The 14,109-nt window shown below is 38.5% G+C and overlaps 2 long non-coding RNA genes across 2 annotated transcripts; one reads left to right on the top strand and one right to left on the bottom strand.

The window, feature by feature from the left end:
* Window positions 1-1,789: 1,789 nt before the first annotated feature.
* On the bottom strand, window positions 1,790-2,606 carry LOC119707850. Its single transcript, XR_005258895.1, has 2 exons — window positions 2,487-2,606; window positions 1,790-2,007 (listed from the first exon to the last, which is right to left on the bottom strand). It is a non-coding gene; the product is annotated as an uncharacterized LOC119707850 (long non-coding RNA).
* Window positions 2,607-10,698: 8,092 nt separating this feature from the next.
* On the top strand, window positions 10,699-13,250 carry LOC119708327. Its single transcript, XR_005259051.1, has 4 exons — window positions 10,699-11,368; window positions 12,265-12,325; window positions 12,463-12,516; window positions 13,019-13,250. It is a non-coding gene; the product is annotated as an uncharacterized LOC119708327 (long non-coding RNA).
* Window positions 13,251-14,109: the final 859 nt, after the last annotated feature.

The following is a 14,109-nucleotide window of genomic DNA, read 5'->3' as shown; positions in this document are numbered from 1 at the left end:
GTGTGGGAATTTAGGGCTGGGGTGCTGGTTACAAACACTTGAAAACAAGAGTTTGTTCTTGCGGATCTAGCCGGTATAAGTGTAACGCCTGCAATTGCGTACCTTGGCCCCCTGCCTGTGCCCTAGTCATTCCACCCAGCCACACTGTGTGACTAACGCCAGCAGCATATCTTAGGCTGCCGGTTAAGTTATAAGCTATTATAAGCTATTAGGCATTATTAGCTAATTAGCACATAGAATCTACTAGCATGTAGCTGTTACAAACAGCACTAAAAAGTGCTATTTAGATATGTGCGCTGCAAAAAAAAAAAAATAGAAGGAAGGCTGTTATGGAGACATGGTAGTGCAAAGCTAAGTATTTTGTCAGGATTATCAGTGAGAATGATATTGAAATAAAAGCAAAATTATAATACAAAAATCATATTGAATATGAAAGAACACCCAGGAGCTCAGAGTGACTGTGATGACATTTATGGCTTCTCTAGGAGTTGGAATGTGAAATTCCAGGAGGAGAGGGAAGTAAGTAAAACATAAATGTTAGTAGGAGCTGTGGATCTAATGGCTACATTTAATGAGAGAAAACTTAACTGAACAACAAGAAGAAGGTTTCCAGCCGCTTCAGGAGTAAATTTCTTGGTTAGAATCTCCAAGTTTAGAAAGAACTTTGACAAGTTCCCACTCCACACACACCAGGGCTTAACAGATAAGAACAGTGTTTTACCATCTGAAAGTTATCTCTGTTCCAAAATTGAATTGATACAGAAATTATATTTTCATGAAAATTTTTGGGAAAATATTTCTCAATCCATGGTGCTGGAAAACTGCATTAATTTTTCATCAGGCTGTAGCAGGACCATCAACAGCTTACTTTGCCAGGAGCCACCCATGCCAGTTTGTGTTGCATAACTGCAGTTACTCAATGAAAGATCTCCTATTCCTGAGCTCAGTTTATTTGTGGTACAGAAACGGATACTAGACAGGTATTAGGTGCTACAAATAAAGACAGCAAAGCATACAATGTGCCATTTGAAGCAGAGCTTTAAGAATTGCCAAGGAGGGACAAGAGTATGACTCATTCTAGGACTACCAGTGCTTGACATGAAACAATTGTTTTTCGTAATGAAACACTATCTGAAACTTAACTCATATTCTTGGAAAATGCACGTTAGTGTTAAATCTGGGTTTTTTTTCCCCAAGCTTTATCAGCAGGCAAGGAATTATTTCAAAGTTCTAGAGAGTGCCTGAGAATCTTTACATTTTAAACCATCTGGTAAACAGAAAGAGCACTGGGGGTAGTGATGAATGACCTACCTTCTGTAATAAAACCCAAGCATTTGTAATACAGATTTATATCTTACTGCTTGTGATGTAAGTGAATGCAAGATATTGTAAAGCTAGCTGAGGTGGCACGACTTTCAGCTATCAGTGGGCCTTCCACCTTGCTGACGTCATTGCTAATGGATTAATTTTTGTAAACATGTTTTTTGTTGATCTTAAAAAAGGACGCAATTAATAGAGTGTATAGCAGCACAGATTGAGCAAGGGGGCTGCAGATAACAAACTGTGTAAACTGATTATTCTATTGATTCCCCATAGAACATAAAGCTTAAGCTCTCAGTTGTTTTCAAGTAAATTAGTAGACTTGGCTTACAAATCCTAAAATGTATCTTGCTTTTTGGGGATGTGAGAAGCTCTGTGTCTCAGTAGTAGAAACTTCTGTACACAATAAATTCTGTAAAAATAACAGACAGCTACAAGTCTCACTCATAGGTAATACAGAATAATTCACTCCACCACTTTTTATTTTATTTCAAGACCGCCGCCACAGTTTAAGAGTGGTACTTCCAAATTCAGTGCTCTCACTGAGACTCCAAACCCCATGCTGCTCACTTGCTCTCCCTTCTACAACCCCATCACTCCTGCAGCATGGCTGGAGAGAAGAACTGGAAGCCCAAAAGGTGAAGATCATGGTTGAGATAAGAAGAATTTACTGAAAACAGCAATGAGCTAAGAAAATGGACAGTAACAGCAACAATGTTAATAACAGAAGTGCTCAAAAGAGAGTGATTCACATGCAAAACTGCTCACCGAGCTCCACCTGGCCACAGCCACACCACCACTACCACTCCTTCCAGCTCAGAACCAGCACCACACCACTGCTCTCTCTGCCTCCCTTAGCTAGCCAGAAGGTTGTCCTTCTGTCCCAGGGAGAGGCTCCCCTTCCCCCATCACCGGCAGGGACACGAGGTGGCACAGGAGAAGCCCCGGGTCCTGGCCATGCCCCCTCCCACATACTGTACAATGAACCCAGTCATGGTCAGAACTGGACCACACCACCACCTGCACCGCATTTGGGAATTTGTGGAGAGGGAAAAGAGGGCTTCAGATTCCCCTGTCCAGTGGTCTGTGGTGAGCTTACAGCCACTGGTGGCTGCGTGAGTTTCCTAGCCCTGACACAGCCAGCACCGGGGGGCACTCTCCCAAACCTTGGAGGATCTGGATGGCACCTAGCTGGAATGGCAAGCAGCAGCAACGGCAAGAGAAAATGAGAGCCGACTCTGTCCAGGCGCTCAGTCCAGACGCACACAGCTCCAAGGAAGCCAACGGGGCAAAGCCCAGAAAGCGAGTGTGGAAGGGCTTATAAGGGTGGAGGAAGTGAGGCGGAGCCAATTCTGTGACCAATGGGAAACGGGGGGGCGTGGAAAGATGAGGGAATGACATTGGGAAGGACCAATGGGATTGATTTGGGGGAGGGATCCTGAGCTCTGAACCAATCACTCAAGAGCTAAGGCAGAAGCTTCCAGAAGAAGAGGTGGGGCCACTGAGTGACAGACAAAGGGCCAGGGAGGGATCAGGGGAGTGACTCAGCAAGAACACCCAACAACAGGGGCGGAGACAGGGGGATTGACATGTCATGGGTGAGAAGGGAGAACCAGGACAGAACCAAGTAACAGGGAGTGTACAGAACATACCAAACATAAACTTAATTAATATATAGAACAGTAATGCACCACAACACAAACTAGATGCTGCTCACTTGTTCTCCCTTCCAAGCCCCCACCTCTCCTGCAGCATGGCTGGAGAGAAGAACTGGAAGCCCAAAAGGTGAAGATCATGGTTGAGATAAGAAGAATTTACTGAAAACAGCAATGAGCTGAGAAAATGGACAGTAACAGCAACAATGTTAATAACAGAAGTGCTCAAAAGAGAGTGATTCACATGCAAAACTGCTCACCGAGCTCCACCTGGCCACAGCCACACCACCACTACCACTCCTTCCAGCTCAGAACCAGCACCACACCACTGCTCTCTCTGCCTCCCTTAGCTAGCCAGAAGGTTGTCCTTCTGTCCCAGGGAGAGGCTCCCCTTCCCCCATCACCGGCAGGGACACGAGGTGGCACAGGAGAAGCCCCGGGTCCTGGCCATGCCCCCTCCCACATACTGTACAATGAACCCAGTCATGGTCAGAACTGGGACAACCACCTGCACCACATTTGGGAATTTGTGGAGAGGGAAAAGAGGGCTTCAGATTCCCCTGTCCAGTGGTCTGTGGTGAGTTTACAGCCACTGGTGGCTGCGTGAGCTTCCTTTTCAGTTTGAAGCTGCACTAGACACAGAGTTTGACATACTAGAATGGAAACAATGAGTGCATTTTCTATGTAGTGTTCACACATACTGTTACGAAAACATAGATAATTTCACTTTTGGTTGAGAAATCTGATGGAAACCCTAGTAGAGCTAATTTAACTAGCTGAATATGCTTTTTGTGAAGTCAAAGTGGAGCAAAAGTGCTACCACTATTACTAGTGCTTGCGCTGCTGATTTTTTTCCCTATCCTTTTTTTTTTTTTACTGTATGGAAGTTGGTCATTTCAAGCCTCTTTTAAACATTTCAGTAAGACATCCAAGGGAGCAAAAATAACTGTAGACTAAAGTTAAACAAGACAAAGCAGGGCCTCTGTAAGGTAAACATGAGGGAAAGATACAGGAACAAAAATTCAGTAGGGACCAAAATTGGGGGAGCCCAAGAAAGCATGAGTTGAATGATGGACAGAAGCAGATAAGAATATACATTTTTTTAAAGACAGAAAGAAAATGCAGGATAAATTTTACAGACTGAGAGACATAGTGTGTGATTAAGATACCCATTTCTGTCCCAGATATAAAACTATGACTGCACGGTGGGTTTGAATCCTGTTCCTAATCCAGTCTGTGCCTCACCTACCTCATTCACAGATGCTGAACATAGTCAAGGTAAACTCTTGTTTCAGCTAGATGGAATTGACATTACTAGCTATTATTGCAATGACACATTTTATTGTGATAAAAAAATAGCCAATGTTTAAAAATGTGTGGGTTTTTTATTCAGTAAATTTAATCAGACTGTTACATTTTTTTTCTACAATTTTAGTAATTAGTTTAACCAAAATTATCTTTCGTATGAGAGAAAAAGACTCTTGAAAAAGGAATGGATACTTTTTCAATGTGTATAAAACTACCTGCACAGTTTTTCTTTTACCTTCTCCCCTTCATGTACTACATCTACAATCAGGCATCCTGGACAGATTAAGTCAGAAAGATGATAGATGTAAATATAAGGGAATGATGATAAAAAAGTTCAGTGAGATTAACAAAGGGTGTCCCAGGAGTATTCCTAATTTAATGACAGTGGAGAAAAGCCAGTGTCTTCCATTTTCTCCAATTTTGAATTTTTTAAATATTGGAGATCATTCCTTTTTGTTTTTAATTTTCTGAGGAATGACTTCAAATAACATATGAAAGAATTAAAAAATATATTGTAAATAGAATATATTTACAATATTTATATAGCAATATTCACATATTTATATAGAAATATTAAAATTATCTTTTACATTAACAAATGTAATGTTAATGTAAAACATAATAATTTTAATAAATTGTAATCTTATTGATTAATCATGTGTTTAACATATGCTTAAATATATGTTAAATTCTAATGGCTTAGGACTTGAAATAAGAATGTCTGAAAAATAAGCTTTTTAATGATCTGATCAGTTATTAATGTAAGCAATAATTACCCATTTTCCACAAGATAAAATTATTTTCCTTTTCCTTAATTCAAGGCTTTTTTTCTACACAAAACCCCATCCTATTTTAGATTGCTGTGAATTAGTTAGCATTTGTATGTGTCTTCAAAAATGTTCTTCCTTTAGGAATTTTAAACACAGAAACTAATTTCAAAGGTATGATGGTTTTAGCCGTGGTTGTCTGATATGTCAAAACTGTTACCAATTCCTGTATTTGATTTGCACATCAGAATGAATCCAAATTTTCTCCTGTGTGGTTGCTAAAAGGACTGTTTGGTTTTGAAGGCAAGAGATAAAATTAAGTGCATTAATTGTGCACAAAGCATATCAACAATGTAATTCAAGAGCCATGGTTTTAAAAGGGTGATTCATAATAGAGGCTTTAAGCACTAGGTGTGGGAGATACATGAAATCTAAACACTATGTAGAAGTTAGAATTTGTGAGATTTGCACATTTTGTGCTAAAAATAGACTGCTATTCAAGGAAAATAATTGGTGCTTAAGTAGAAGGAGACAATGGTGAGATTTATAGCAGGACCTAATACAGCCAACAGGCAAGTTGCAGAGCTAAATGTTGTTGGCACAAGTAAAATTGTTTCAGCATATTTTTACTGTTTGGCTATCTAAACTATGAATAAATTCACATTCAATTCATTAACTAAGTATCACTGCATTCCAGCAGAAAATGCAGCAATATGCCAAATGCATTAGAACAACTTCACATTTTACATGCACAAACATATAAGTGTAGGAATGACGACCATTAAGGAAATATCTCATTGAAGGTATATTTTTTTATACATGGCACACAAAATGACATAAAGGCGTATTTTAATACTGTACATTTTATATATGTGGTTTCTGCTTTCCTTTTCTAAATCTCCTTTAGAATACAACATTTCTGTTACTATGGAATCTGCTTAGACTTATTGTAACCTGAAAATATATTCACACAATCTTGTAAAGCAAAGAACTTTCAAAGTAGAGTGTCAGTGCATTTGTAAAAGGAAAAATAAAACATTTTGACTGAGAAATAAAAATTTTGATCAAAATATCTCAGACACAGAGAAGTTTTAGAAATTGAAAAATTCTTGAATTGCTGCTTTGGCATTCCATCAGAAGCTGCAGGAGCTTTTGGTGATTAGAGAATTTTTCACAGAGTAAAAAAAGTACATTTGTTTTTATGAATGTCAGTGTTGTCCCTTGCTGTGTGCATGCAGGAGTATAGTGAAACAATGGCAAATTGTGGTGCCTACATACAATCCAGTCATCCTGGAACCTGTTGCACAAAAAGCCTCTTTCACCTTCTGGAATGGGATCAAAGTGCTTCTTGTAATAGTACATGGGAAAGTGATTTCCAGTGAAGTACTTCAGGGGATGATCAGTCAGTATAGGTCAGACTCATGCCTTGTTCAGATATTGACAAAATTATTTCACTGTTGACATTTGGAATAATCTTAAACCTATAATGTAATAAAAAAATCACTGATTGACAGTGAACTCTGTAAAATTAAATTATTTCCTTCTGAATTTGCAAGGATCTCCAAACAAATGCATAAAACATTTTGCAATTTTTTTTCTTTTTCTCTTTTTTTTTTTTTTTTCCTGAGGTGATGATTGAGCAGAAGTGGTTTCAAAGAGCTCTGGGTCAGAGCTGCCACATCCACCAGGCCCTGGTGTTGCCCCCCTTTATCCCAAGCCTCCCTGTCCTGGAGCACAGCTGCTGGAGAGGCCTGGCCTTTGCACCAGCAGTGGGACCTGGTCTTTGAAGTGGACGAAAGTCAGAGTCACAACGCACTGCTATCACTGTCCTGCAGCTTTTGTGCTCATACTTATGTTTTTTATTTTACAGTTAATATTTGCATATGAAGGGACACAGTTTTCTACCTTTTAGAGAGCTTCCCTTGACTGTATTGCAGTGCCAGAGTACTTTGGCTGAAGGGCTTGGCCGTGCACAAGGAAGGTGTGCTGTTCTCGCAGACCACAGGACCCAGCAGTGTGACAGGAGAGAGACCGCTATGGCAAAGTTTTGCTGCATACATTTTTACCCCTTGAGATGTCATTTTCAGTGCATTATCCTTGTAGGCCTCATAGAAACTCTCCTCACCTTTCACTTGGGCCGAATATATAGAAAAATATCCGGTGTGAAAAGGTGCTTGAGGCTAGAAGCAATTAAACTGAGGATGAGGCTGTGGTTTCTTTAAACTAAATGTGTCCAACCTGTTGTCATCCACACTTCTGCATCTTGGTCCTTTTGGGAGGATCCTGTATTATTTGGTATTTGGTAGGATCCGGCATTATTTTTTTCTGAGAAAATTGTGAATTTCCATCTCCTCAGCCATTTGCATATTTTGTTGATTCAAGCAGGAATACTGGAATATGATCCTCCAGGATGTGCCCAGGACATACACACAAACTTCATTTAGATTTAGCTGGATCCAACAGCCTATTACAGTAATTTGCTTGGCATAACTTAGTGTTGCTTTTATTCAAGAAAACATCTGAAGGTCTGGATTTCCGTATACTAGAAAACCACTGTACTTGTCTACTTTTAGTTTGGACTGGATGAGATAGCTTAACTTTTTACACTCCTAGGAGCAAAACCATTTTTCTTGATCATTTGCTCTTCCCTCCTGATCTGTGACAGCCCAAGAGCCTTCAGCTTCAGTTTGTGCAGGAAAGCCTCTTTCCATCATTTCTTGTCCACCTCTTTGTCTCTTTGAGGGCCTCTTTGAGGGCAAGTGGGAAAGCTGCTTTTACACTCTAGAGACAATTCAAGTAAGCTGGTTTGAGTTTACTTTAGAATAAGCAGGATGTGCATTTGAAGACTAGTGTAAGTACTTTAAAAATATTGTCTCATGATAAAACTATGACATTAAAATTTCATATATTCTGTCTGTGCTTCTGTTGATTCAGGTGTCTCCATAAATTGACTCATTGGCCTATAAAGGTGTAATGAGAGTATGTGTTGCCCTTGATAATACAGGAGAGGAGTAAAAATGAAGAACAAGCTTACCATCACAGACAGAACTTGAACTGGGACAATGATGTCAGAGAGGAGGTGAGCTGAGTAAGCATAAGCTGTGACAGCATGGAGAGGGGTGAAGAGAAGGCCTGTATTGGCTTGTACTGTGTTGCTATTACATGATTTTTAAAAAGTCACCAAAATGCGCAACCAACACACCTAAAACTGACTCTGGAAAATTAATAAGGTATATGGATTTTGGTTTTGATATGGTTTTTAATATCAACTGGTATTAATATTACATTGATATTGTTATTATTGTTATATGGTGCTTTTTAATATCAACGGTGTTGATATTACATTATTTTTAAAAAGTCACCGAAATGCACAACCAAAACTAACTCTTGGAAATTAATAAGGTGTATGGACTTTTGTTTTGAGCAATTGTCATCATCATTCTCAAACTTGTTCACACTAAGAGCAAATTGGCTTGCACTTATCAATATGTGCAATTTCCAGGTGTACCATTAAGAAATTTTGCTCGCTATGACTACCACAACTGTGGTAGTAATTGTACAGTAATTGTACAATTGTGTTACCAGACACTGAAACAGCTCTTAATCTGTCTGCCGAGGATGATATTTTAAATGTGAATATGATAAAATTTAACTTTTCAGTCTTGTCAAAGTGTGTTTAGCTACATCCTAAATTTTCACAGAACTCACCCATTTCTGTAAAAATAGCTCAAAAGGGATCATCATTATAGATGAACATAGATCAGTCCAGAAGACTTTGATTCGTGCTTCATAAAAATTCTATTTAATTTTTAAAATCTGATGCTATATGTTTATGATTATGTTTTTTTATAATCTCAGGGCAGGAAGGATAAGTAACCATTACAATGCAACAAAAAACAGCTTCACAAAATATTAATTTAAGGGTGTTAATTTAAACAATAGCTAATAAAATCAAACTAATTTTATGTACATATTAAGAGCTAGACTAATCAAAGCTTAAAAACATGATAGTTTAAGAAAACAAAGCTTGTTAATTTGGCATAGTAAAAACACATATAATCAAAAGAGCTGGAATAAGCACAAGCTTGCATTAAGAGAAAAGCACCAAGCGTTTATTCTCGTTGAGATCTTTATAGAAACTCAGAGAAACTTCAGCTGGAAGTCACAGGACACCAGTAGAAGGCAAGTCTGCTCTCTCACTGTTATCAATGATGCCTGCTTGGATGTGCTGGAGGGAAGTGGGAATCATGTAGAGGATGGCATTTCATGCTGCCTACTCTCTGTTCTGGAAAGAAGGGAGGTAACCTACTAATGTGCAGTCACAGGAACGGGGTTTTAAAGCAAAGATTGATGGTCAATCAGACACATTTATGTATATTCCATAAATTCATAATCTGGTAGGAAAATGAGGAATCATCAGAATACTTAATGGAACATTTAAATTGCCAGTGAAATTTCAGGTGTTTAAGTAATTCTAGCAGAGTTATACCATGAAATAAATGGCCTCATTAATCTAAGTCTGTAATAGATTAAGCTGTCCTTGCATTTTCTTTTGCTAGGTTTCCTATAGGCAAAAGCCTTGTGCATTTTGGAGCCCCATGTGATTTCAACAAAATTTGAGAGATTGGTAGTAGTCTTAAATTTATTCAATTCCATTAGGAAAAGATGCCTGGGAGGAAACTAAAAAGCCACAGAAAGACGTTTCAGCATCTCTCTGAAAAACTGTCCCTTGGGATCACCATTACACAAAAAAGCAGAGATTTGAAGTTTCACAGCATAGGAAAAGCTTCAATAAACCATGAGATAAAATCCATAAAAACAAGACTTTATTAGTTTCAGAACTCACAGAACTGGTTATCATTCAGCTTGTTTAGCAACTTCAAATTTTAGAGAACTTTTTCCTTGCCTATGTGACATGAAGATTAACAGGTTATTGAATCTTCTGTATGTGTGCTGGGCTCCAGTAAAGACAAAAATACCCCAATCCAGTGTTCCCTCAATGATTTTCTTTCTGTATGGTCATGCATGTATGTGCCAGGAGAGAAGGAGTGGAGAAGGCAGGCAAGGGAAGCATAAAAAGACTGAAATGTCATTTTGAGGATTTGGTGAGGTGGTGTGTTATCTACATTCTGCCTTCTGACATCTGCTGGCAAAACCTCTCCATTGCAATGCTTGCTCTGAATTTTTTGGAAATCCCTCCCCCAGAACTCTTTGGGCTTCTCTGGCATTTGTGGGTGTTTGAAGGCAGTGAAAACTAGGGCACTTATGGATAAGGAGGTAACTCTGGTGGCTGTCAGGAGCAACAGATATGCCATGAAGCTTAAAGTGGGAGGAAAACAAAAATATTTATATAGTGGGTGTATCACTCTAGCAGCTGCATCTCTGCATCTTGGGCTATCCCTTCTGTGGAGAGCAGACATCTGAGTACCTCTGAACTGCTTGGATAAGCAAATGTTTCCACACCAAGGTCTAAGCACTGAACTTGCTTCCAGCTGCCAAGTGCCAGCGCACCTGCCTGACACTGCAGCTACTAGGGATCTGTGTCCCCCAACCACAAGTAAAAATGCTAATTATGCTCATTGTGAATACTGAATTTCAGGACCACAGTGCATACAGAAACAACTGGTCTGAAAATATGTTTTTAGGAGAAAACTATACATGATTAGTCATTGGTCAGAATGAAAATGTCAAAATTATTCTCATGACCATACAAGATACATGCCCAAGGATCTATAACTCCCTCACTGCTTATCATCCTTACATTATATTTGGGCTGCATTTTGGAAAATGAGAATTACACACATCCAAGATCAATCCAAGATACTTATGCTATGTTTACCATGCCCTGTGGGTGAGAAAGAAATGGAAATTTGAACTGACTTGCTATGTGAGACAATCTGGCAGGTGGTGGAGTTCTGCAACTTGGCCAGAAGTGAGGCACCCAGTCCCCAGGGTAAATGTTTTGGCAGGATGATGAATGCCAGGCAGGGCACGCATGTACAGGAGTCAGGTGGTGTCATTTATGTCCATCCACAAGTGACTGTTTAGCATGGGTAACAAGAAACTAATTTCACTTTGGTCAGGTGAGGGTGGACTTAATTCTAAAACTGGAGAGAGGCACACATGAAGACTTCTGAACACCATCACAGCATCATAGTGCTCTGCCCTCATGCAGTCCAAGCTCTGAAAAGGCTGTCTACTACTTTCTTCAAAGGAATCTGTCAATGAGAGCCATACAAGCAGAAAAATTCAAAGGCACACATCCTTTAACTTTTCCTGCCATGTTTGTGATGAAGGAGGAACAGCTTGAGACAGAAGGTAAAGCTCAGTCAGCCTGACCTCTTAGCCCTGCCCTGCACATCCTAAGATCTAAGGGGTCATAATTCTCTCTAGGTATATATAATTTTCTGCCATATTTACACAAGAGAAATTACTTATCTTCGGACTATTAACTATATAATCCATTAATTCCGCATTTGTAATCTGATTGAAAGGTATAGAAACTCTAAATAGATAATGTAATCTTTTATATATAGGGACTGGGTTTATTTGATTCTGTATTAATCAGAGACATTTTTTCATGCTGAATTGATAGTTGATTCTCTTCAGCCAAGCTGAAATGCTCTTTAGCTCTCTCTCTCCTCAGAAAAAAAGAAGTGTTTCCTTTTGGTCAGGCATTTGAAAATATCTTGAAATTTGCAATTCAGGACATTTAAAAATGATAATATTCTATTCATGTTTTGGTCCCATCCTGTTCTCCACTGCCCACTTCCCCCCCTTAGGTTGTTTTGGAATAAATATGGAATATTCTAAATAATACTACTTCTTCTGCCCTTGACTTTTGAAAAGCTCTACTTTGCCTGTACTCAGTATGCAGAAAGATGATATAAAAATACATCTTTCTGCCTTACTATTAAAACATCATAAAATGCAAAGTCTTCAACAACCTTTAGGCCATCTTGTAAGGTTTTTAAATGCACATACACAAGTCTGAGTGCAATTTTTTTCCCCCTTCCTTTATTAAAACATAGATGGTTAAAACTTAGAGGAAGAAAGATTTAGAATCAGAAAGAAACACTGGGGAACACAACAACTTATTCCCATTTAATTATTCAACATACTTTACCTTTCACTAAACGCACTTTCTGAAATATGGATGATATTGTAACTATTAAACAGGGGAAAAATAATCGGGGTGGCCTCTTGTTTTTCAGCAAACAATCTGACAATGCCTTGGTTTATCTCCAGCCTGGAAGGAACTGAGTTACTGGGCTAGTAAGTTTTGACACCTTTTTTACCAGAAAGTGCAATGCCTGTTTTTAGAACAGCACTGCACAGATTAGAAAATGCTGCATCATGAGATAATAAATGGCACCCTGAATGTTTACAGTGAAGCCTAATCCTTTTTGTAGATGAGTTCACAAGTCTGCCAAGACATGTTGCCCTTGGTAAAGAGGTTTCAGTAAGTAAGTATGATTTGTTTTGTTAAATCACATTGATCTTACTTACCTACTTAGTACTATTGGTCTGCCTAACCTCCTGTTTTCACAAGGTCTCCTTGATGAAAATATATTCAATACATGGTTTTGAAAATAATTATATTCATTTTAAAATTGAATTTTAAAAATCATTAGGTAAGAAGGTCTGCTTTGTTTCCTATTTTGTCTATAATGTAATCTTTAATGTAAAATTGTAAAAAATCTACTTACAACCAAGGATAAAACATAAATTAATTTTGGAGTTCTTTGTAACATAACTGCAAGAGTTGGTGCTTTTTGATATACAGGAAAATAGGAACTCTCATATAGTATCAGATTAAGAAAAATGTGTGCACTAATGACCTCTGTAATATAGTAACCCAATTTAAATGTACTTGAACACTTTTGGTCCTGATTTTATTTGTTTGCTTGTTTGTTTTCCTTTCTCTGGATGCCTAATGTAGTGATTGTTTCTATTTCCTGTTTCCAGTCCCACAGATGCAGGTGGAGGGATGTTTTAGAAGAAAACTTGTTGGTATTCTTTAAAGAAAAAAGAAGGAAAAATGGCTGATATTGCCCTCTGGAATAGTTTGAGGCTTTCCCCAAACACGTGAATAATACTTACTCTATCTCAAATAAGAAGATGGTACTACACTTAATATTCTTGTCATTTACAACTTTGCTGTGCAATAAAGCTCCATAGGCACCCCCAAGTATTTGGTCCATGGACTCCTCCTTTTGGTGCAAAAAAGCTCAAACCTGTTACTTATGAAATATGTAATATAGCCAAGTCAATAATTGGCTAAAAAGAAAATTTAAGACTAAATGCAAAATGTGAAGAGGCCAAATATTGTTCTACTTTTGATCTGAATTCTTCTGGTGTTTTTTTTTTTTTTCTGCTTTTCACAGGGATTACAGTCTAGATTCAAAAAGAAATGTAGAAGCCATGGCATAAAATACTGCAACACCTAACATTTTGTATGTGCTTCACCCAGAGCAAGATTCAGAAGCTGTGCCTGGCAGCACAGGGTCTCAAATGCATAGAGAAAGTAAGGTGCCTTATGATGATAAAAGATCTAAAAAGCTGAGCAGTGACTTGTCAGGAGGTAGCAAATGAGAAATTAGGAGAGCAGGTTTTTAAATCTTTCTCCTTTAGGGAGCTAAGGTGCTTTACAAAGTATAAGGAAGAAGCATCTTTACATTTCAAAACAGCTACAGTTCTCAGAGTCCGGGGGATTTTACTCTTTTTGATGAAATAGCATAAGAACTCCATGGGAATGATATTTTAATCAGACAAACAGCATTCATCTGAGGGTTTCTTTGTGAGTTTGGGGGAGTAAAGCATCACACCTGATGGGACGATCAGTAGGGACTATCTAAGCAAAGTCGACATACTGTGGGACTGTCTGTGGGACCAGATGTGTCCAAATGCCCTGAGGGAGTGGGCTGATGTCATTATGAGACCATGCTCTAACATTTGCAAATGATCATGGTGACAAGAGAAGATCCCAAATAATTGGAAAAACAGTAAATATGACCAATTTCAATAAGTCAAGAAGGAGGATGTGGGGAACAACAGGT

The sequence above is a fragment of the Motacilla alba genome, chromosome 1A (genome assembly GCF_015832195.1).
Source record: "Motacilla alba alba isolate MOTALB_02 chromosome 1A, Motacilla_alba_V1.0_pri, whole genome shotgun sequence".
In the NCBI taxonomy this organism is placed as follows: domain Eukaryota; kingdom Metazoa; phylum Chordata; class Aves; order Passeriformes; family Motacillidae; genus Motacilla; species Motacilla alba.
The sequence above is the reverse complement of the archived record's forward strand: the minus strand, read 5'-3'. Positions and strand labels throughout refer to the sequence as shown.